This window comes from Pan paniscus, chromosome 2 (assembly GCF_029289425.2).
Source record: "Pan paniscus chromosome 2, NHGRI_mPanPan1-v2.0_pri, whole genome shotgun sequence".
NCBI classification, from domain to species: domain Eukaryota; kingdom Metazoa; phylum Chordata; class Mammalia; order Primates; family Hominidae; genus Pan; species Pan paniscus.
In genome coordinates this window covers 51,792,045-51,817,597 of record NC_085926.1, presented here as the reverse complement: position 1 = coordinate 51,817,597, position 25,553 = coordinate 51,792,045, and the positions used below count along the sequence as shown (strand labels likewise).

The window sequence follows — 25,553 nt, the reverse complement described above, 5'->3', positions numbered from 1 at the left end:
GGATTTCAACTGTGCTGAAGCCACAGATCTAAGGTCTGGATGGAATTGTGAATCGTGTATTCATTCATCAGATAAATGTTTATTAAAGCAACAAAAAGACAATCACCAACTAATTAAAATTATTGCAAGGGACTTGAATATACATTTGTCCAAAGATGGTATTCAAATGGAGACCATGCACCTAAGTCAGCATCATTAGTTATTAGGGAAATGCAAATCAAGCCCACAATTAAATATCACATCACACCAACTAGAATGGTTATAATTTTTTTAAAAAGAGAAAATAGTGAGTGTTGGCAAGGATGTACAAAAATCAGAACCCTTGTACATTGCTGGAGGGAATGTAAAATGATGTAGCTGCTTGATATTCACAACAGGTTTATTCACAAGAGTCAAAGGTGCAAACATCCAAATGTCCATCAATGATGAATGGATAAGCAAAGTGTGGCATATCCATACAATGGAATATTACTCAGGATAAAAAGTAATAATATATGCTACAACATGGACGAACCTTGGAAACATTATGTTCAGTGAAAGAAGCCAGACACAAAATATTGTATAACTCCATTTATGTGGAAAATCTAGAGTAGGTAAATTCATGAAGACAGATGCAGACTGGGGGTTGCCAGGGGCTGGGGATAATGGAAAATGGTAGTTTAATGAATATGGGTGTATTAGTCCTTTTTCACGCTGCTGATAAACACATACTTGAGATTGGGCAATTTATAAAAGAAGGAGGTTTGTTGGACTTACAGTTCCACATGGCTGGGGAGGCCTCACAATCATAGCAGAAGGTAAGGAGGAGCAAGTCACACCTTACATGGATGGCAGCAGGCAAAGAGAGAGCTTGTGCAGAGAAACTCCCGTTTTTAAAACCATCAGATCCATGAGACCCATTTACTGTCACGAGAACAGCATGGAAAAGACCCACCCCCATGATTCAATCATCTCCCACCAGGTTCCTCCCACAACACGTGGGAATTATGGGAGCTACAAGATGAGATTTGGGTGGGGACACAGGGTCAAACCATATCAATGGGATTTTCTTTTACTGTGATCAAAATGTCTGAGAACTTTATAGAAATGGTGGTTGCTTAACATTGTGAATCTGCTAAATACCATCGAATTGTTAATTTTAGTTTAGTGGTTAATCTTACATGGTTAATCTAAAAATGATTAGTCTTATGTTACATGAAGATCACTTCAAACTTACAGACCACACACACACACACTTCTTGTTTTTTTTTTTTTTTTTTTTTTTTTTTTTTTTTTTTTTTTTTTGAGACAGGGTCTCACTCTGTCCCCCAGACTGGAGTGCAGTGGTGTGATCTTGGGTCAATGCAACCTCCACCTCCCAGGTTCAAGTGATTCTCCTGCCTCAGGCTCCTGAGTAGCTGGGATTACAGGCACGTGCCACCACGCCTGGCTAATTTTTGCATTTTTAGTAGAGACGGGGTTTCTCCATGTTGGTCAGGCTGGTCTCGAACTCCTGACCTCGTGATCCACCCATCTCGGCCTCCCAAAGTGCTGGGATTACAGGCGTGAGCCACCGCGCCTGGCCCCACTTCCTGTTTTTTTAATGAGTCAGGTGTGGCCACAAGCAGAGACAAAAAGAAACTCAAGAAAACTAAGTTTATTACACTCACAGGACCTGGTTCTTACAGTGGGCAGCATGCCATGCAGGGTGACAAGGGAAGCTCCAGGCTTTGTTCAGGTGGCAGAGGAAGAAGCAAGGGGAGATCTGAAGTCATGGTCTTAATTGAGTTTCTGAGGGAAAGGCAAGGCAGGGCAGGGTAAAGCATTTAGGGTTGGCTGGTTGGCATAATGTGGCGAGTTCTAAGCTGTAGAGGTGGTCCCTAGTGTTCTGGTACCTGCCCAGGAATAATTAAGGGAGAGGAATATTGCCTCCTGGGGTGTAAGAGCCAGATGCAGGAGGTCTGCTCTGGATTGGGTAGTTTGGATATCTAAATATATACAGATTGAGTACTCCTAATCTAAATATTCAAACCCCAAAATGCTACTAAATAGGAAGTTTTTTTGTGTGCCAAAATGAAGCTCAAAGACAATGCTGTTGGAGAATTTTGGATTTTGATTTTCAGATGAGGGATGCTGAATATGTAAGTAAAAAGTAAATATTCCAACATCCCCCAAAATCTGAACTCTGAAGCTATTCTGCTCCTAAGCATTTCAGATAAGGATACTGAACCTGTACATATGTGTAGATACATAGAGAGAGAACCACTATGTTCCAAGCCCCATTCTAGGTCCTGGGAACCCAGCACTGACCCCAGAATCCTGCTCTCCTGGAGGCCACCCTCTAGAAGGAAAAAGAAAATAAACAATCAGGTAAGACAAGCTCAAGTAGTGATGAGGACTTTGAAAACAGGAAGGCAGACTGAGGAGCTGGAGAGGGCGCCTTTGCACAGAGACAAACCTGCATGGAGCGGGAGCTCCATCCAGAAGCCGACGGCCCTAGGAGAGCAGGCAGCAGGGCAAAGGTCTCAGATGGAACACGCTTGGGATAGTTGCTAAATAGCAGAGCAGCCAGGGAGGACATAAAGAGGATGAGATGGCCAGGACCAGACTATGCAGGGTTATGTAGACCCAGGGAGAGCTTTTGAACTTGCTCTAAGTGTTAAGGGAAGACGCTGGAGGATTAAGAGCAAGGATGGCACAGGCCTCCATACTGCATGGCCACAGGGGGCGCCATTACACATACCACAGCGGGAACCAGTCTTCCTGGAGCTGGCCTTCTTGGTGGCTCTGCAACCCCAACTCGCTCACCTATGGCCGACATTGCTATCTCTCACAAGCCCTGCTCCTCCAGCATGGGGCTGTCACATCCTTCTCCCCACAGGACCCCAGACAAGTCGGCTGACTCCTCAGAGCTTACCTGTGAGATGCCAGGTACCTGTCCTCATTTCCCTGACCCTTTGCTGAGGCAAAGATCTCTCGGAGTTTGCTTAATAGAGAACTAGGGACACATAGTTGGAGCACCTTGTCACTTCTTTATTGGGAAGGGGATGCAGTCTGTAATTCGGCAAATCTGTGATCCCAGGAAGATGTCAAGCTCAAGGCTCAGCTGGCTTGTTGTGAGCTCGTAGCTGCCATGGAAAAAGCCACGGGTATGGCAACTTCTCCAGAGCCAATAGACCTGGATGATGCGGATAGCGTTGAGCAAACGACAGTAACGCCAGCGGACACGCCACATGCGGACCCAGGACTGCAGCCCGACTGCTGCCCATAGCTGCCGTGCACAGAGCTCCAGTGCTGCCCGCTGCCTCTTCGCCTGCAGCCTTGCCAGCACCTGCCTCCACCAGCACTGAATGATCAAAGCTCTGAGGGTCACGTGCAGTAGTGTGCATTGCCCCACCATCAGGACTGGATCTTTTTTGCTGCCAGTACCTTGTCAGTGGGGGGCTTCATTTGGAAAAGGAGGAGAGGTTGCAAGAAAAGAAAGAAAAGTCAGGACATTTTCCTCACAAACATCAGCCCCAGTGGGTGAGAGGAAGTGGCCGGGTACTCTACAATGGCCCTTTCCTGTAAAGTTCAGGAGCACTGGGCAGGGCAACACCTAACCCAGGAGACCAGGTTGTACCACCTCTGCCACCCACAGGCCAATGGACATGGCCACCTCACCTTCACCTCTGAATCTCAATGTTCCCATCTGCAAAATGGGGGTACACCTGCCCTAGCTACCTTGCCCAGGTTTTTGCAAACCTTGTTGGCCAGTCTAGAGTAAGGACACTGTGATGTAGGGCCAAAGTGTTAACACATTTCACCTAGGCCTGACCATCTCCTGAGACCCATGACCCATCCCTTCAGACCTCTCCCACCTGCCAGAGAAGTGTGTCCTTTGCTGGCCGTGCCCTCTTATTTCTAACTCCAAGTGAAATCCACAACCTGCTCTTTCCTGCTGTCACGTCATAGTAGTCAAAGTTTCCCTGCTCCACACAGTTTGGAGTCTTTTTCACCTACTTCTTACTTTCACTTCTTTTAACACACTTTTTCTTGTTAAAACTTCTTTTAACTTCAGCTTACCTACACATAAGTGGACTCATGTGCACACTCCCCCACATCCCACCCAATTCAAGACATGGGTTTCCCTTTATGGCCATGCATTCCCCAAACAGAGCCCTCACCATGCCATGCTCCAATGTTGCATGTCTGCTTTCCACTTTTCAGGGTTTCTCTTTCCTACATCCAAGTCTCCATGCCTCAGTCACCCACCTTTCCCAGACTCGTAAGGAAATGGGAGAAGAAGATAGCCCAGGATGAGTCAATCTCTATTTATTGCAGCTTTGAATACAACAACTACGTCCTTGTTGGCCCGGGATATTCTTGGTTTATGGTGGTTGTTCCTGAGTAAGGATTAATAGCAACACCTTTCACTCACAAACGTTTCCTAGTTTGGACAAGAAATTGCATAATTAACCAATTCTATGAGCCACAGAGAAGACAACCACCACTACTGGGTGGCACAGGTCAGAGATGTTGCAGGTGTGGGGTCTCTTCCAACCTTGAGGGCCTGCTCTGACTTACCTTTGGCTTTGGAGGAGGAGGCATTTTCTCCCGCTCCATTTGTTTCAACAGTGTGGTTTCATCAACATCTTCCATTATGCTTTGGCGAATATGGCCATCCTTCTGTAATCAGATTTTAAAGAGGTGAGGTGTGGATAGGTAGTTATTTGTAGAACTCAAGGCACTCTCCCTCACTGTGACTGAATCCCCTGTGTCTGTCTTGCCTGCAGGATACCCAGTTTTCAGCCAAGTTCACCACATCCTTAACCTCTTGGCTTTCCCAGAGACCCAGACACAGGGCTTGCATCCTGATTAACTGTGGGAATTCACCTCCCCCTGCCTGCATCTTTGAATTGACTGGTTGTCTCTTACAAAACATTGAATGCCCATGACTTGCAGGTAGTTGGTTCAATCCCTTCAAGTCTGCAATCCCCTTTAGTGCCCATGATTAGAGGCTAGAGGTCTCCATTATACTCAGGTGTGTACTTCTCTAGCCACCACTGTGGCAGGAAGTGTGAAGGAAGAGAGAGTGTGATGATGTCATAAGGGCACCTATGACTCTGGCATCAGAATGGCTTCCAACAGCTGAGTCTTTTCCAGTGAATATGTGGAACTCTTGTCCATTCTTTTTTGCAGACATGGCCACAATTTGACTACAAAAGCAAGCCACTGGAAATACTGGCTAATTAGCACAAAGAGGTATATAGTTAATGCTTTCAATCTAGTTGATAAAAACAAAAATTGAGACAACCTAAACCTCCATCAAATACAAAATTCAGTCACATGGATTTCAGTTCAATGAAACAATTGAGCCATATAAGGATGAGAAAGAATGAATTAGCAGCAAAATTCTCAAACAGATGCTTCAGAAAAGGAGATTTAGGAATAGCTAAGAAGCACATGAAAAGATGCCCAATATCAATAGTCATGAGGGAAATAAAAATGAGAACCAAAATGAGATACCCCTAGACACCCTAAGAGAATGGCTAACATGAGAAATCTGACAGTACTAAATCCTGGCAGGGATTCAGAATGGGTAGATCTCTTATACACTGCTGATAAAAAGGTGTGAAACAGCAGAGCCACTTTGGAAAATGGTTTGGCACTTCCTAATGAAGTTCAACATGCACCCGCCCTGTAACTCAGTAGTTTCAGTCCTAAAATTTGCAAATGAAAAATGAAAACACATTTTACACAGACATGTGCATGGATATTCATAGCAGCTTTATTCAAATAGGTCAGAACAGGAAACAACCCAAATGTCCACCAACAGGTGACTAGACAAAAATTCGTGACATATTAGTATAATGGAGTAATAGTAACAAAAATGAATATATTCATACACAGAATAACATAGATGACTCTCAGAAACTTGATGCTAAATGAAAGAAGCTAGACTACCTACAGGTTCTTTTTTTTTTTTTTTTTTTGAGACGGAGTCTCGCTCAGTCACCCAGGCAGGAGTGCAATGGCGCTATCTCGGCTCCCTGCAAGCTCCGCCTACCGGGTTCACACCATTCTCTTGCCTCAGCTGCCCGAGTAGCTGGGACTACAGGTGCCTGCCACCACGCCCGGCTAATTTTTTGTATTTTTTAGTAGAGACGGGGTTTCACCATGTTAGCCATGTTGGCCTCGATCTCCTGACCTCGCGATCCGCCCGCCTCGGCCTCCCAAAGTGCTGGGATTACAAGTGTGAGCCACCGCGCCCGGCCTACAGGTTCTTCCATTTATATAAAATTCTAAAACAGGTAAAACTAACAGGTAAAATGAACCACAATAGAAAATGAATCAGATGAATTCCTAGATATAGGAGTTTTGCCTGCAAACAGCAAATGGAAACAAAGAGGAATGTGCTATATCTTGGTTTTGGTGGTGGTTACCAAGGAATATGGAATTGTGAAAATTCATCAAACCAAGCACTTAATGAAACCGCAGAAAAGAACTTTGTTCTCTCTGTACTGACATGGAGTACAAGTGAAACAAATTGAGGTGATGGACAAATACTTATGAGCATATCATAAAAGTACTGTGAAAACAAGGGAATTAGGAAGACATACACAACCAAAATTTATCAATGATTATCTTTGATGAGGCTAGTAGAATTGGAGGGACAGGGCACACTCCCTCACTGTGGCTGAACTCCCTGTGTCTGTCCTGTCTGCAGGGCACCCAGTTATCAGCCTCCTGGGAGAGCAGGACACACACTGAGGATACCTTTGAGGCCCCAGCTAGGGTACAAATGTCTTTGACTGCTCTCCTGTCGCAGTCAGAAGATGAGTCAGCACAGCCACTGCAGAAGCCGGCACCATCTCTGCCTGATACCGACCACTGAAAAGCCACCTGGTGCCGCAGGTCAATGCTCAGCAGAAGGTCCTCTGGCCACGGCCTGAGGGGTCAGCATCAGACCCTGGTCCCCCTCACAGTTTCTGCCCAGGGGTCACTAGAGTACATTTGAAATGTTTAGGATGAGTACTGGGGAGGCTGCAGTGGAGCCCTGGGGGGAATGTAGGGAAGAGGAGGAGGGCATTTAAGGCTGGGGGTGGATATCAGGGTGAAGATAGTAGGATGAGGGGCATGGAAAAGACAGGTGCTAGGTGGAGGGCAGGGTAAGTGGTGAGAAGAACTTGTGGGACCGGGAAGGTGCAGAAAGCATTTTTTGATGAAGCAATTGGAGAATATCCACAGGACAAGATTTGCATCTCTGAGAGTCTTTCTTTGGATCATGACCCAGTGATTTTTTTTTTTTTACTGTATTGTTTGTTTTGAATTTCTTCAAACAGAAACTTAAAATGTATATTGATCAGCTTTTCTAGTTACCTTCAGCAAAAGGACCATTCCAGCTCCTCAGCACATCATTACTAGAAGCAGGAGTCCCTCCATGCAGTATCCTTACCCACTCCTTTATTTTCAAATTCCCATCTCCTTCTGTGCACAAAATACATGTGTTTCTCTTTTGATCCAGCAAGAAAGTCTCTGTATTTTGATAGACACTACTACACATTCACAGTTATTTTCATTTCTAATATGCTTTGACTTATTGCCATATTGTTTCGTAATTTCCAGCGGTCGATTTTTTTTTCATTTTCACTTTTGTTGTCTTTTGTTTAATTGGTAGGGAATTGTTTGGATTTTTATTCTTTTTTCACTATAGAAGTTGAGGCAGACTGCACTTGCCTAGCCAGTATCCATTTTCCTCATTTTCCTAACTAATGGACCCATGAATATTTGGAGTAGCAATATCTCCAGCCTGGTAGCACCTCCAGGGATTTGCCATGCAGAATTCCAGGCACAACCACCTTACAAAGCAAGACATGCAAGAGTAGGCATGGCTCCCACCAGTGATGGCAGAAAGTTGTTCTCTCACTGCTTTGGGAGGAGGAGGAGGGGGCTACTCCTAAAGCTTCTGAAGAAAAGAGCCCCTTGGAGGAGTGAGGCGCAGGCCAAAGGCAATAGGTCCTGAGCAGAATCTTTGCAACCTGCCTTTGCCAGTGGCGTTGGGCACCAGGCTGAACCCTGGACCTGAAAATATACTATGGCTGCTCTGCAGATCCCCACTCCCACACCTTCCAACACACAGAAGGGGCTTGGGGCTGAGGAAAGCGTCACCCAGCTGCAAGGCATGAAGACCCCTGCACACCTCTCCACTGGCCCTCCCATCACTCATGCAGGGCCCACCATGGAAAGACCCTGCGGAGGGTTGCAGACCTCAGACTTATGGGATGGAGGTTCACACAAACATCTGAGGGACACAGGCTGAGAGTGAGGGGCCTTGGGCATGGATGACATAGCAGAGACAGTGAGAGACCACATGAGAGATGGTTGCGCCATAGGTGCCCAGAGACAGAGGGAGACTCAGCAAAGCAGTGGCCAAGCAGCACCCACCTAAGGCAGGCCCAGCAGAGGGTGAGACAGCCTGGGGGGGGGGCCAGAGAGGGGACATGGGGGTGGAGGAGGAGCACAGCTGCTTCTGAGGACATGATAGGATTTAGAGGCTGTGTGCCCAATGACCTCCAGTGGCAGAGGGACAGCCCTTTCCCCTGCCTACCCCTAGTCCTCTGTTTGTTTACCTGCCCCCATGCCACCCCCACCACCATCCCCCCACAGCCCCCGAGTCTCTCTCCCCTCCCCGATCCCATGCCTGGTTCTCCCAGGAAGTGCCCAGCAGAGGGGAGGGAAGCCTTGTTGTTTAGCCCCAGGGTGGGCAGGCGGCAGGCACAGCTGCTGCCCTCAGCTCCTGCTCTGGCTTCCCCAGGGGCTGGCTCTGGCTGGCTGCTCCCTGACTCCCTTCCCCACCATAAGGCACAGCGTCCGTCCTGCTGTTGCCCAGCTGAAGTGCCCTGTCCTCCTGGCTCCCTGCCAAGCACTCTGCCGGCCCTGAGGGCCCTGCCAAGCACAGGCCTGTGGAATCCTGGCCTTCCCAGCTGGCCCTGGCTGCAGCCAGGCTCTCTGATGTCCTGCTCTGAATGGAGATGCCTGGACAGGGGCTGTGAAAAATAAAGCCCAGTTTCTACACTCCCTGGTGAAAGGGGTTGAAATAGCCCTCCTACCTCTGTTGGCAGCCCAGTCAGCCTGAGCACTAGGGCCTCTTTTAGAGAAAAGTTTCACCAGATCTGCTGTCAGGGGCAGCAGCCAAGGGTCAGCTTGTGCCAGGCCTTATTCTATGCAACAGATCTCCCACAAGTGGCCATCAGCTTAGCAAATCTGGGGTTAGCTAGGTTTTCCTACAGCCAGGCCTATGTCATGGCATTCTCTATTTCAAGTTCCATCTGGCTTGCTGTGATTTTGCAGACTGGGCAGGTGTGATAGGAAGTGAGGAAGGGCCTGTCAATATTGTCTGGGGTTCTGAATCCAACTACAAAAAATGGGCCTTCTGGTATGCTGACAAATGGGCCTCTGAAAGGCATGCACATGAAATCCCTGGAATCTGTGACTACTATGTGTGACAAAAGATGTGATTAACTTAAGGGTCTTGTGAGGAAGGGTTTATCCTGGATTACCTGTATGGGAGCTAAATACAGTCATAGGTACCCCTAAAAGAGAATGGCAGAGGAACTTTTAAGAGAGACACACTTTAGACAAGGCGATGTGAAGAGGAAGGCAGGGACAGGAAGGATGTGACCTCAAGCCAAGGAATGCTGGGAACTACCAGAAGCTGGAAGTGGCAAGGAAGGAAATCTCCCCTAGAGCTTCTGGAAGGAGCTAGGCCCTCCTGACACCTGGATTTCAGCCTCTAGCCTCCAGAACCATAAGAGAATGTATTTCTTTTCTTTTAAGCCACCAGGTATGTGGTAATTGTTACAGCAGCCACATAAACTAATAGACCTCTTATTTTTTTATTTTTATTTTTTGAGATGGAGTTTTGCTCTTGTTGCCCAGGCTGGAGTGCACTGGCACAATCTTGGCTCACTGCAACCTCCACCTCCTGGGTTCAAGCAATTCTCCAGCCTCAGCCTCCAGAGTAGCTGGGATTACAGGCACCTGCCACCACGCCCAGCTAATTTCTGTGTTTTTAGTAGAGACGGGGTTTCTCCATGTTGGCCAGGCTAGTCTCAGACTCCTGACCTCAGGTGATCCATGTGCATTGGCCTCCCAAAGTGCTGGGATTACAGGCGTGAGCCACCGTGCCCGGCCTAGACCTCTTAACTTTTAAGTAAACCAATAAATTCCCTTTTTTGGTTTCCAAGTCTATTTTCTGTCATTTGCAACCAAAAGAGTCTTAATTTAGAAAATAGCTTAAAAGAAGGGAGACAGGCAAAAGAAAAGAATGGATTGTTATATAGGGATCGGTGGATGAGAAAAGGACACTTTAAGGGTAGAGGAAAGGAGGACGGTGAGTGTCTGCCAGTGTGATGATGTGGACACTGTTGTGGGAAGGGAAAGACTGATGGAGGTAGCAATGGAAATTTTATCCAGGCCACAGTCGTGACAATAATAATCGACAGAGCTGCTGTGGTCAGAATGTTTGTGTCCTTTCAAAATTCATATGCTGAAACCTAATCTCTAATGTAATAGTATTAAGAGGTGGGGCTTTGGGAGGCTGTATCCTCATGAATGGGATTTGTATCCTTATAATAGCACCTTGAGGGAGCCATTTTGCCCTTCTTTCATGCGAGGACACACATTTACCCCTGTGAGGACACAGCAACATAGTACCGTCCATAAAACAGAGCAAGCCTTCACCTTCATCTGCGAACACATTGCTCTTGGACTTCCCAGTGTCCAGAACTGTGAGAAATAAATTGCTACATCCCGTGCCTGGATCTCCCAGAAAGTGGCCAGGGACACAGGCTGAGAGTGAGGGACTATATGCTGTGCTATAAAATTACCCAGTCTAGGGTATTTTTATAGCACAGCATGAATAGCCTAAGACAAGAGCCATTATAATAATAAATTAGGGAGTAGGAACATCTTATTTTCAACTGTGTGTGTGAGTGTGTGCATGCGTGAGGTGTGGGGGAGTCAGAGAGAGACAGAGAAACAGAGACAGAGAGAGATTAAGCTAATCTGAGATGTGACCTAGGAATTGTCCACCTAAGGTTGCCTGAAAACCTAAATGATGGGGCATCAGCTTTTTGAGAGGAAAGAAGAACACAAATGATGATAAGTCAAATGCCAATAACTTATAGAGCAAAAATAGAACCTACTCATTTATGCAAAGACATAGAGATCCTGGCTGTACACTAAGAGGAGACAAGGTAACACAGAGTTGGAGGCAGAGGGTTAGAAAAGGTAGAATTTGCCCAAGCAAGGAAGGAGAAAGTAAAAGGAGAAGAAATAAGTGGTTTCCTCTCACATCCATGAAGTGCTGAATGTGCAGACAAACCCTTTATCAGTGTGCGGAAGGGCAAGTGTCCAGCTATAGGGGATGTTCAGTCATGAGGGGGGATGTCCAGCCATGGGTGGGGATGTCTAGTCATTGGTGATTATGTTCAGTCAGGAAGGGGATGTCTAGCCATGATTGTGAATGTCCAGACATGGGAGGATGTATAGCCATAGGTGGAGATGTCTAGCCATTGGTACCATGTCCAGCCATGAAGGAATGTCAACACATTGGCAGAATGTCCATCCATGGAGGAGGCACTCCCGCCATGGTGAGGATGTCCAGCTATGGGTGGATGTGCTGTAATGGGAGGAGGTCCAGCCACTGGGGCAATACTCAGCCATGATTAGGTTGTCTGTCCATGAGTAAGAAAGTCTGTCAAGAGCTCAGCTGAGCTAAAGAGAGCTGAACTGAGAGGCATCAGAGGAGGTAATTAAGACAACAAGCCAAAATGAAAGTAACAGTGAAGTTGTTAGTTACCGGCTGCAATACAAGTAAGAGGCTAAACTAGAGCCAGTGCCCACTCTCCCATATCCCTTTTCCCTCATGGTACCGCATATCGGTTGAGGGTCAGGTGGATCAGCATAGATGCAGGGGTGGGCAGTTGCACCGCCAAAGGAGCCCTGAATAAAAGGCTTCTGCAGTTTTATGAACCCAGAGGCTGGGAAAAAGGAAAGAAAGAAGGGCTAGGAGTGGAAACATACTGAGTATGAAGTCAAAGCAGTGAAAAATATCTTTAAGCCTACCGCAACCCACCCACTTAAGGATATATTGGCAGAAGCACCTAGAGAAAGTCTCAGCTGAAGGTCCACAAGAATGAGGCCTCCAAATGAAGCTGCCTGGACTACAATGAGATATGAGTAAGAGCATAGCAGGCCAGAGGGGCCTTATTCCTTAACTGTAACTCCTTTCAGAGATTGCAATACATTGGTTGCACACCAAGTCTGATGCAGGGAGGGCAGCCTTCTTCCATGAGGCCTGCCAAATAATGCTTTTGTTGTTGCCTGTGTTAGGCCAGAAAAGTCACAGGAGCTGGACTCTTCAAAGTCCATGCATGAGGAAGGATGTCCAGCTATGAATGGGAATGTCCAGCCTTGAATGGGGATATCCACCCAAGGGGGAGCATGACCAGTCATGCATGCATGTAGATTTCCACCATTACATCAGGATAACCAAACATGTGAATATGTCTAATTATGTGTAGAGATGTCTATTCAAGGAGATAAACAACCATGCTTGGGGATGATCCTCCCAGCAGAGGGAATGTCTACCATGTATGAAGATTTGTCCAATAATGTGAGAGAATGTCCATCCTTCAATAGAAATATCTAAACATTGTACCAAGGCTGGACACTTGGACTTTGGCTCTGACATATGTCCTCCTTGGCCTCTGTTTCTAATTTACAGAGTGTGTCAGTGGAATATGGTCATCGTCAGCATGGATTGGAAGTCCTTGGAATCTGAAGACTTGAGGAATTTGTGAGACACAAAAACACAGGCCAGATCTTTACCAAAAAAGGGAGCCAGTTTTCCTCACAGGGACTCTTCACACCAAGATTTCAATGTGGAACCCAGCTGGTTGGAAGTGATTTCATATTGTTCCTGGAAAAGGCTGTGGGTCTGGAAGATGTACTATCAACAGTGGGCCTGGATCATTCACCACAGCACTTGGCAGAGGTGTGGGTGGATATACCACATGCAAAGCAAAACTGCAGCCTGACCACCTGGTTTATATAGAATCCCTGCCTCCACCTCTAAGCTGCCAGCCATTTCTGTTCCAGCAGCCTTGCCAGTCTTGGCCTCAACCAGACTAAATGATCAAAGTTATGAGCACAGCATACAACAGTGTATCATACCCAAGCAAAATCTTCATGGTTGCTTTGTTCTGCTGTGTGTTCTTTAGTTTTAGGAAGCATAGGTACTTAGAGAAATAAAACTACCCACACTTCACCCCCAGTGTCTGCCAAGAAGGGGTACTGGCTCACTCTTAACAATCAACCCTCCTTGGGTAGTTCCAGAGAAACGGGCAGGTGCCAATATAAATCTGGAAGTTTTGAGTTTATGTCCTGCTTCTCACACATGATGACCTACATTCTCATCTGAGAGAGAGACACATCTGTCCTATTCTCCTCAGAGGTGCGGCATCTAGGAGAAAGCATATGATGAACGGGAGTGTACCATGTTCATATGAAGAACTGTGTTCATAATACCAAGACCTTTTATATTTCTTGGACTTTATTTTTTTTCCTTGATCTTTTATTCCCTTTTCATTATTTTCTGTCCTTATCTCTGTTATTTTTCTCCTTCTACTTTTACTGGGTTTAAATTGCTTTTTAAATTTTAAGATGGATAATTAGCTCATTGGTTTTCTACCTTTCCTAATGCATACATTTGAAATAATGTTTCCCTCTAAGCAAGTTTTAGCTGCATCCTACAGTTTTGAATATGTAGTATTTTGTTATCATTCAGTTTAAAATATCTTCAGTTTAAAGTATCTTCTAATTACTATTTTGATGTCTTCTTTGACTTCTGAGTTGTAAAGAAGTATGTTGCTTAATTTCTAAAAATTTGGAAAATTTCTAGTTGTTTTTATTATTATTGATTTCTGGCTTAATTCAACCATGCTCATAGAACATAATCTCTATGATTTACATTCTTTGACACTTGTTGAGGCTTTCTTCAAGGCTCAGCATATGGTCAATTTTGGTAAACATTCAATATGTACTTGAAAATAATGATTCAAGCACAGCAGTTGGGTGCAGTATTCTATATATGCTGATCAAGTCAATGTTGTTAATTGTGTTGTTTAAATATTCCATATCCTTACTTACTAATTACTTTTCTTCTTATGCTATCAGACATTGAAAGGCCCACTACATTGTAAGTGTGCATATTTCTCATTGTGATTCTGTCGATTCTTGATTTATATATTTTATACCTGTATTATTAGGTGCACACAGATTTATAATTAGTATATCATCCTGTGGGTGAAAATTTATCACTATGAGGTGAGCATCTTTATTTCTAGATGCTTTTTGCATTAAAATATGCTTTGTATGATATCATTAATTAGACCAAGTTTCTTTGGTTAGTGTATTTGCCTGGTTTATAATTTTCCATCTTTTTACTTTCAATCTTTCTAAATCTTTGTATTTTAGATACACCTCTTATAAGCAGCATGCTCTTTTGTTTAAAATCCAGTCTGACAATCTTTATCTTCCAGTTAGAGCCCTTTGTCCATTTATGTTTAATGTAATTATTGGTGTATGTTTCAATCAACTGTCTTACTATTTGCTTCATCTGTTATATATTTTTTTCTTTTTCTCTCTCTCTGTCCTTTCTTTCCTTCTTTTGGCTTGATTTTTTTTTATTATTCCATTTCTCCCACTACTCTCAACTTCATTAACTTGGAAGTTAAACACTTTTTTTTTTTTTTTTACTATTTACTTAGTGATTGCCTTAGACTAGCACTATCCAATAGAAATATAATGCATGTTGCAAATATAATAATATAATCTGTGAGCCATATATGTAACTTTAAATTTTCTAATATCCACAGTAAAAAAAAGAAAAGAAAAAAGAAACAGGTGAACTTAATTTTAACAATACATTCAATTTAATTTAATATATCAAAATATTATCATTTCAACATGTAATCCATATAACATTAGTAATGGTATCATTTTCCTTTCTTTTATTCTCCTTTTTTTCTTTTCTTGCCCTAAGTCTTTGAAATCTGGTGTATATTTTACATTTACAGTATACCTGAAGTAGGACTGGTCACATTTCTAAGTGCCAATAGCCACATGTGCCTAGGGGCTACCATAGTTAACAAAGCAGCCTTGTAATACGATATGTATCCTTAACTTATGAAAGTCTAATATAAATGTAGTACTTTTACCTTACCTCTTCTCAGACATTCAAGGAGCTCAGAACATTTTAATTTTATTTAATTCTCTTCCCAAATTATATAATTATTGCTTAATGTAGCATATTCATTTGAATTTTTCCAAATATTTACTATTTTCATTGATTCTGAATCTGTCTGCCATTGAGGCTTATTTTCTTTGCACCTGAAGAATACCCTTTCGTATTTCTTTAAGTGTGATTAATTTTCTCAACTTTTGTCAAAAAAGTTCTGTATTTCACCCTAATTATTGAAGAATGGTTTCAACAGGTAGGTCATTAGTTATTATTTATTGCTTTCAGTACTTGAACAATGTAATTTCACTGTCTTCTTGCTTCCATTGCTTCTGTTAAAAAGTCAGCTATGAGTCTAATTATTCTATATATTTTCTCCTAACCTATCTTCCAGTTCAGTAATTCTCTCTTTGTCTAATCTGCTGAAACTTACCCATTGAGTTTTTAATTGAGTTATTGTGTTTTTCTGTTCTAAAATTCCCATATGATACTTTCCGAAAGATCTCAATTTCCTGCTGAATTCTCATTTTGCCTTCTATTTTCTTTAACACATTAAGGCATAGTGTGCTTACAAATTTTAAAATGTGTGTAACTTCGTGACCTGGATCCTCTGTAAGTCTGTTTTTGGTGTCAATTATTTCTCGTGTTTTGGGTGGGGTTTTTTTTTGTTCTGTGTTTAAGTTTGGGTTTTTTTTAATGGAGTGCTGGATGGTTGTATAAGAAAAATTTTCAAAATAAGTTGAGGTCTGAGATTATGCTACCTTCCTTCAGAGGCGATTTACATTTGCTTCTGGTAGGTGACTGGAGCATTAGCAATCCTGGATCACTTTAACCCAATTTCAGAGATTAAGATGTGAAACAGGGCTTCCACCATGGGAAATCCTGGCCTATTTTAAATCCACCTTTCTCCTGGTATGGTATAGCCCTCTTGGCTTCCACTGTTAAATATTGGGGATTTACTAGTGTGCCCCCATCCTTAGCAGGCCTGGTCTCCAACTTTGAAGCCTCCTTACACAGAAACTGTCAAAAATTCTGCCCAAAATTTCAGCTCCTTGGCTTTCTAGCTGCCTTCTCACCACTTCTCCCACTCCCTCTACCACTACCCAGGAAGATGAGGAACCAGATACCAATGTTTACTGATCAGGGTGACCCTTTTTATTTTTGGGAGGAATCCTGTGTGCCTCCACACAGGAGGCACAGCTCAGCATCCTCCGGACACTTAAATATCTGATAGTAATAATCTGGGTTTCTCTTTTTTATATGGAATACTTACTTACTTTCTGCTTCCCTTAAAATATTTCTTCAACTTTCTGGGTCTCAATTATAGTTGCCTATGCATTTTTGTAGAGTTGATTTTATAGAGAAGAGATAGATTTGCAAAAGATACGGTTCTTTCTCCTTTTGGCTTATAACGATGACATCCACAACCATAGCTTCCTAATCAGTCTCAGAGTCTGTGAATTTCCAGGGTCCCTCTCATCCTGGGATAGTCATGGGATACTTCTGCCAACTGGGTGGATATGGCTATGTTTCCTATACAATGGCAAATGCCCAAAGCTTGTTTCTAGATGGTTCAGTCACCAGGCATGGGTAAAGGTGATGAAAAATCATGAGATCAAAAGTGATTACAGCCCAGGGTTAGGATGCTGGCCGCATAATTGAGTCTTCTTCAGGGAGAGGCTCTGTGGACAGGAATGCAACACTTGTCTGTTTCCCTCCTGTCAAAGATAGGATAGGGGTGTAAGTAAAAATACGTGAAACCTGAATCCCATCACTTACCAAGTTCTCCTCTGTGTGGTCCGTGCACAGTTCTTTCCTGATACAGTCTTTTATGAAAACAGAAAGGCTGGGCTTGGTAGCTCATGCTTATAATCCCAGCACTTTGGGAGGCCAAGGCGGGTGGATCATTTGAGCCCTGGTATTCAAGACCAGCCTGGGCAACATGGCAAAATCTCATCTCCACAAAAAATTTAAAAATTAGCCAGGGCATGGTGGCACACACCTGTAGTTCCAGCTACTCAGGAGGCTGAGGTGGGAGGATTGCTTGAGCCCAGGAGGCAGAGGTTGCAGTGAACCAAGATTGCACCACTGCACTCCAGCCTGGGCGACAGAGTGAGATGGTCTCAAAAAGAAAAGAAAAGAACAAAAAAGAAAGGACCAAGGCCACATTGCCTCTTGAGGGCCCTCTCTGTACCCTCTTCTCAGGCCCTGACTGGCCCTGGACATGCTTCCCTTGGCCCTGATCCTTTGTCCTTGGGTCTGTTTTCTTTTCTGTCCTTTTGTGGGCACTTGAGGATTTATCTCACATCAAATCTAGATGCTGCCTAGCTCTCCAGCTCTCCTCAATGCTTCCCAGGGAAGCACACTATTCCTCTTTATTTTCAAGGTTTCATACATGGGGAACAAAAAAAAAAGTGGGCATTGTAACGAAGTTTACAGCATTCATATAGTACTGATTCCCAAACCCTTGCTCCTTACTGCACATGAGACAGTATAGGAAACCCAGGTATTCACATGCTTGTTTTAATATGTCAGGGCTGATGCGTCTGTTTCCTTCTAGAGGAAGCCAGACACCTCAAGATTAGCTGTGACAGCCAGCACCAGGGGGAGGGACAACTCCCACTAGGACTTCCTGGCAGACCAGGTTCTCCTGGACTTCACACACCCATCTATGTGTCCACCATGGCACTGTGTCATAGCTGTGGCAAGACATTCAAAAGGAGATTTTACTTTATTTCCCTTTATTACAAGAAGGATGGCTTTTCTTGGGCTAGCTCACATGATGGACGGCCAATACAAGATCAATACAAGGAAGAGGGCATTCTGGAGATGCAGGTTTAAAAAGTCATAAAATGGGCTGGGTGCAGTGGCTCGCACCTGTAATCCCGGCACTTTGGGAGGCCAAGGCAGGTGGATCTTTTGAGGTCAGGAGTATGAGACTAGCCTGGCCAACATGGTGAAACTAAAAATACAAAAATTAGCCGGCATGGTGGCACGCACCTATAATCCCAGCTACTTGGGAGGCTGAGGCAGGAGAATTGCTTGAACCGGGAGGCAGAGGCTGCAGTGAGCTGAGATTGAGAGATTGCACCACTGCACTTCAGCCTGGGCAACAGAGCAATACTCTGTCTCAAACAAACAAACAAACAAGTCATAAAATGGAGCATCTGAAAGACTTGAATGGAATGCAAGGTAGCTCTGGGACTCCTCAGGACTTTAGTGGCATTCACTCTGGGCTGGTCTCTCCAGTTTGGCTAACTTTTTAATGCTCTAATTGTTCTTGTTACTACCATTTTCTCATGATCTCCATTGTCTTTGTTTTCTCTGCCTTGTAACATTGATGGCTTCATAATTTTGGCTGGTCATGACCGCTATGACCCCTCATGCATCTATGCATATGATCCTCACCTCTGCCACTCTCTGCCCAATTGTCTCCATTTACCACAATTCAAACGTGTGTGTGTGTATGTGGACGAGATTTTCCAAATATCCTATTATCATTTTTCTGTCTCCTTGATCCATGAGTGTCTGAAATAGGTATAAATGTAGAATTATCTACTTTGTAACTTTGTAATTCTTTTTTTTTTTTTTTTTTTTTTTGAGATGGAGTCTCACTCTGTTGCTCAGGCTGGAGTGCAGTGGTGCGATCTCAGCTCACTGCAAGCTCCACCTCCTAGGTTCACGCCATTCTCCTGCCTCAGCTTCCCGAGTAGCTGGGATTACAGGCACCCGCCACCATGCCCGGCTAATTTTTTTTGTATTTTTAGTAGAGATGAGGTTTCACCGTGTTAGCCAGGATGGTCTTGATCTCCTGACCTCGTGATCCACCCGCCTCAGCCTCCCTAAGTGCTGGCATTACAGGCATGAGCCACGGCGCCTGGCCCTTTACTTTGTAATTCTATCAGCCTTTTTATTTTCATATTTTGAAGTTATGTTGTGTACATAAAAATTCCCAAGTATTATAGCATCTTAGAGTAGTGCTCCTTTCATTGGTTTACAACTAGAATTGGCAAAGTTTTTCTATAAAGAGCCAGGTAGTAAATAGTTTAGGCTTTGACAATCATTCAATATCTGTCACAACTACTCAACCCTGCCATTGTAGCTCAAAAACAACCACAGACTGTATGTAAACAAAGGGGAGTGATTGTGTTCCAATAAGATGTTATTTCTAAAAACAGTGGTGGGTTCAGCTGGCCTGCAGGCCATAGTTCGCTGATTCCTTGATTCCTTTTAAGGTTTAAATTATATTTTGTTGTGGTAGTTTTCTTTGGTTGGAAATTTGCCGGATATATTTTTTTTCTATCCTTTTGTTTTCAAACTTTCTGTGTTACTTTGTTTTAGATATATCCCTTATGAACATTATATAGATCTATTAAATGTAATCTATCAAACTGCTTTTTAATTATCAAGTTTAACTCATTGAACTTATTGTGATTACTGATCTATTTGGACTTATTTTCATCCTTAGTCTGAAGATTCAGGTCTGTCCCACCACTGGGAGGGTAGGCTAGACTTCAAATTCAAGACACAACAGGCTTTAATCTAGCACTACGTTTCCTTAGCCCTGTAAAAGATACAGGTCAGGAAATCAGCTTCAATCTCCTCAGGAGTTCCAGCAACTACTTAGAATGCAGATTCTGATTCCTCCCTAACCCCACCCACAAGGGGCAAGGAGGGGTGTAAACATCTGCCAGGAACGAGGTCCGGGTGTGTGCAGTTCCTCTTGCCACAGGGAGCCACTGCCTCATTTTTCCACTGGTCTTTTTTATCATGCCAGTCACACACGCACACCATCAGCATTACAACTTACAGCTCTCCCAGTTCAGAGGCTTCACGGTAACCGTGACCCCCAGTACGTGGCCTTCTGTCAAGCACACACAAGGCACACAAGAGAAAACGAAGGCCAAGGTCTAACCGATCCAATCGAGCCACTTCAGACTGATTGTTTCAATTACTCACATAGACAGAAAAAGGAAGATTAGTCAAAAGTGCCAGCTCCCTGTGGTTCTTGTCTCACACAACAAAAGGAACAACACAAAAGGGATTCGATGACTACAAGGCAAGTCGTGGGATACCCTGTTGCTGTTGAGCCAAGGGGGTCTAGACTGCAGCTATGTGGTTTCATATTCTGTAGCTCTATTCTGAGGGGCACGAGGCAGAAAGCCCCACACCTCATCAGGACTGGAGAGGAGACAGAAAGCTGTCTCATGACAGCCTCCCAAGGGAGATAAGGGCCTCAGAGCATGCCTTACAAGCCTCCCATCCTCTTCTGTTCCAAGGGGGATCAAGAAGTGTTCTGCCAAGACTCAGATTAGCTATGGTTCAAGCCTTCGCCTTTGCAGGGGGTGTAGATATATGCAAGGATGCCATGGCAAAGTCATTCCCCTGCAACTCCATCCCTTGACATTCATGTGTCCTACTAAGAATTCTCAGGAGCCTGGGTCACCCCATCAGATACCCTAATTCATTATACAGATTAGGGCTTGAATAAGTGCGTTTTGTTTGTCATAGACAATGAGGTGTGTGACCATAACAATGACTCTTAATACTGTGATCAGGCTGACTTAGAGTACTGACTGCAGCCAGGCTTTCCATCTGGAGCCAGGCTAGCTAAATATGTCATGAAACCAGATGCAGCAAGAGGTGTTGGCACACACCCCCACCTCAACTGGCCAGCAGGAAGCCCAGGACAGCGCCATTGCCCATCACCACTTACACTACAAAGTTTACAACAATTTGTAGACTGTTAAAAAAAAAAAAAAGAATCTAACAATAACAAAATGAGGCTAAAGGGAATCATATCAATGTCCAAAAAGGTTAATCTTGTTTTGTCATCTCCAGTGGAGGCTGTTTCTTTCTGGCTCTTGGGAGGTTTCCAGAGTTTTTAGATTAAGATTCTTCAATGAGAGTGGTGGTCGCAGTTAAGTGGGGCCCGATGCCCTACAGACAGGAGCTGAGAGAGATAGATGGTCCCTTCCTCCACCTCTGACGTTCAGGGTCTAAAGCGCTGTCTCTTGTTTAGCTTAGTTCAGCCAGAATCCAGTTCAGCAGGTTCTCCCCTCTGTACCCCATACTATCCTAGAACATCTCCCACCTCCTGACAGGTGGGCTGCAGCAGAACCACCGTAGGCACTGTTACCTCATATTGATGATCTGACTCTTTCCAAGAAAATGGTCTCAGAGAAAACCTGAAAATCACCTTTAGAAGCAGGAAAGGATGCAGGAAAGGTCCAGGCCTGCTTTTGCCCTTGACTCACAAGGTCCTCCCTCACTGCTGGAAAATCTTCAACCGTTCTCTCTAGGAATTTCACATCTGTAGGCCCCATCTTTCTGACTCCAGCCCCTATCCCTCTCCCCCTCCCTTACTCTGCTCTGCCGTACCGGCCTCCTCCGTGTTCTTCAAACATGCTGGGCACGTTCCTGCTTCGGTGCCTTGATGACTGTCTCCCAGGTGGCTGCTCAACCTCCTCCCTCCCTCCTTCACCTCTCAGTGAAGTCTTCTCTCACCACAGATAAAATCAAGACCTCTTCTCTATGCCAGAATACTCTATCTCCCTTCCCTGTTTGATTTTTCTCTATAACAAGTATTACCATCTCAACATTCTCTATATCACTGCTCCTTAAGTTCAGGAATCTTGCCTGCCCTTTTCACTGTTGGGAGCCCAGCCCCTATAACAGTGTCTGGCACATAGTGGGTGCTCAATAAACAAGCATTGAGTGAATACATTTGGCCTAAGCCAGTTAAATAAACCTCACCCACACCCACAGCACAGACTACTCAGCCTTAGGCCACAGACAAATGCCTGCCCTTGGCCACAGAGCCTAGTCATGGATTTCAGGCCACACTAAGCTCAAAACTTTTGTTCAAAGATTTGTTCATTGATTCAAAAATTATTGAACCATGCTATGTGTCAGGTACTGTCACTGGTATTTATTAAATAAAAGAATAAAACAGGCAAAGCCCTCTCCACATAAAGGTCACATTCTGGTAAGAGAGACAAGCCAATATATGTGCTTTCCATGCACTGGGAGAGATGATCATTTGTGACTGTGCTGCACTGACAAAGCATGTATGGATCGCATTGTCTAGTTCTAACAATGCTAAGCCTTACCAGCACAGGCAAGGGGAATAAAAAGATTTCCACAAAAACCCCTAGGCTGAAATGCACAAACAAGAAACCCTGGTGCTGATATTTTTCTCTCCCCTAGAGGGAGCTCCTCATCAGTCAAATTAAGATGCTGTGGAAATGCTTTTAGAAAACAGATGTTTGAAATGTTTCCTTCTTTATGTGATTCTGTTGCCAAAAGGAATGTGACTCACTCATAACAACTCTCTCAGTCGAACACCTAAAACTTTGGAAATAGAATTTCCTCACCTACTTATTACTTACAAAATCATTGTATTGGTTTTGGACCCAGTTGTTAAAAATATAAAAATGCAACAACTTCTGACCGGTTTATAGAACAACTGATTATCATTAGGGAATATGAAATTTTTTTCACCAGACTTCAATAAAAACCTTTGCATAATTGGTGGGTGCAACTGGAAGTGAATGTCTTGAGTTGGAAGACAGAGCCAATCACGCCATCTTCCCTCTGCATTGCGGGTCTTTGTGAGGGTCTTTTCCAGTTTCAACAGCCATTACAACCAACATCCAGGAACCGAGTTTAAACTTCAGACCAACAGGTCACTGTAGGACAAAAAGTTAAATCCTCACTCTCCCATGCCTCCTCCCTCCCCAACAAAAACATAAGAGGAAAAACTAAACACCAACTCTCTGTTGATGTTCTTTGACATCAACAGACAGTTCATAGAAAACAAAACAGCTGGGGAAAGAAAGACTCTGAACATATGCAAGGATGCTCAACTTACCCATAAAAAAATAAAGAAACAGATTGATAACAGGTCCTTTGTGTTGGCAAGGATAGAGAGAAACAGGCAGTATTATATGTTGTTGGTCAAAATGTAAACTGGCAAAATTTCTTTGGATAGCAATTTGACAATAGCCATCAAAACTGAAAATGCACAGACCCCTTGATCCAGCAATTCTACTGTAGGAATTTTTCTAACCAAAAAATTCCCAAAAGTTGGCACCCTCTTAATACTAAAATAAGATGAGAACAGTGCAAGAAGAGAAAACTATCAGCCAATCTGATTTATGAACACAGGTATAAATATTAACAAACTGAATCCAATGGTGATTTCAAATAATGCTTGAATGAGTAGGATTTATTCCACAAATGCAAATATGTTAGTCATTCATCTTAACTACAAACATAAACAGATTCATATTTACTTAAGCAAAATAGAAGTGTATTGAAACAATATTTAGTAGCTCACCAAATTATCAGAAAGCCCAGGGACCAGGCTCAGAAAACAGGCAGATCAAAGAGAAGTTATGCACCCAGAACCACAGAAAACATCATACCACAGAACCAGCCTGCTGAGGATTCCAGCACCAACACAGGGGTTGCTATCCTGGTTCTCTGGATCCCAAGCTGCAGACTGAAAATTCTCAGCACACAAATTTGATTGGCCAATCCTGGTCACATGCTGTCCCAGCAGCCAGGGGAGCTGAGAAAGTGAGAAACTGGTATTTTCAGCTCTATAATTAGAGGCAGGCTGTTTCCCACCCAGACAGATAAGAAGGAGAGTCCCCAGACATGGGGAAGGGAATCAGGTGTGTTTGGGCTCAGAAAACAACAACCCCAAAGTATAGCTCTTTGCCGTACTAAGCACCTTGAATGAAAGGCCTCCCAAGCTGCCTCAGAATCAAGGTCTTTGATCTTCCCTTGTTTCTCCCCCCAAGTGCGGGAAGGGGCTCTCTCTGAGTTCCTTTATCTGACTGAGGGAAGTTCTTTTAAAGAAACACAATTGCCTTCAATCCACTGTTTGAAATCAAATTAAAAAGGGATAGTTACTCACTGAAGAAGAAATTAAAGATCATCTGCATGAGCAGACTTTTCATCTGTTCTGAGGGCTGTCACCAAGAGGCTTTATCTGCATAGTAAGACAACCTTTGGCTGGGCGCGGTGGCTCACGCCTGTAATCCCAGCACTTTGGGAGGCCAAGGCAGGTGGATCATGAGGTCAGGAGTTCAAGGTCAGCCTGACCAACATGGTGAAACCCCATCTCTACTAAAAATACAAAAATTAGCTAGGCATGGTGGCACGTGCCTGTAATCCCAGCTACTCAGGAAGCTGAGGCAGGAGAATCGCTTGAACCTGGGAGGTGGAGGTTGCAGTGAGCTGAGATAGCGCCACTGCACTTCAGCCTGGGCAACAGAGCGAGACTCTGTCTCAAAAACAAACAAACAAACAAACAAACAAACAAAAACAACCTTTGTTTGCAATGCAGTTTCACCCTTCACCTTCCTACAACTTATCACCACCCCTACTAGAGCCTAGAAGAACTTTGCCTTCAGCTATTGTTTGTGCTTCAGTCTCATTCATCCTTCTTAAAAATCATTTACTCTTCCTCTAGAATTGTCTACATCTTCCACTTTCCTCTCCCATATGAAGAAGGTATTTAAGCTTCAATTATCTGACTTTTCTTTGAGTTTCATGCTTGTATGATTCCCATGTGCTTACATGCTAATACATTTGTATGCCTTTTCTCTTGTCTGTCTATCGTCAGTCTATTTCAGCAGATTCAATTATCAAAACTTCAGAGGGAAAATTTAAAGTTCCCTGGAGGTGTCAGGTAGCCTAAAATCTGGCTAAAGCCCACTGCTGTGAGGAGGTTTCCGTGGGAAAAATATATCGATGTAATTTACCATATTAACAGATCAAAGAGGAAAACAGTGAAATCCTTCCTGCTTGAAGCTGCCTTTGCAAAAATTATAACTGAGAGAATTCTGACAGTGAAAGAGATCTGACCCAACTAACTCCATCTTGCTTCGAACCTCCAAGCTGTTCTTGTTCATTCCTGGGCATAGGCTGAACTAACTTTGGGAGGAATTTAGTTTGTAGCCCAACTTTGAAACAAAGATGGTAACAGCCCTTTCCAAAACAAACCTCCTTCCTGCCTGGGGGTTAGACTGCCTTTGCAGAACTAACAAATTAGCCACAAGATTAGAAATTATGGTTTAGGAGTCATGCAGTTAGAAGCTGCAAGATTATGAACCTCCCCAAATTGTCCCTGGGGATAACATTACTGTTGTAAAACCTAAGATCAGTACTTGAGATATTTTCAGACCCTGTACTTGATGGATCAGTAGACACCACCCAAACCAGTAAACTGGTTCATTTGGTCTTGTGGCCTCCCCACCCAGGAACTGACTCAGCA

At 43.9% G+C, this 25,553-nt stretch overlaps 1 non-coding gene across 3 annotated transcripts; it reads right to left on the bottom strand.

Annotated features, from left to right (window-relative positions):
- Positions 1-2,991: 2,991 nt before the first annotated feature.
- On the bottom strand, positions 2,992-23,765 carry LOC100993821 (uncharacterized). 3 transcript variants are annotated; one of them, XR_010111435.1, is made up of 5 exons: positions 23,607-23,765; positions 16,539-16,983; positions 4,546-4,647; positions 4,146-4,408; positions 2,992-3,423 (listed from the first exon to the last, which is right to left on the bottom strand). It is a non-coding gene; the product is annotated as an uncharacterized LOC100993821 (transcript). The 3 variants fall into 3 exon arrangements; XR_010111436.1 differs by having other exon boundaries at positions 16,543-16,983; XR_008624745.1 differs by lacking the exons at positions 16,539-16,983; positions 23,607-23,765 and adding an exon at positions 4,897-5,068.
- Between the last annotated feature and the right edge of the window lie 1,788 nt (positions 23,766-25,553).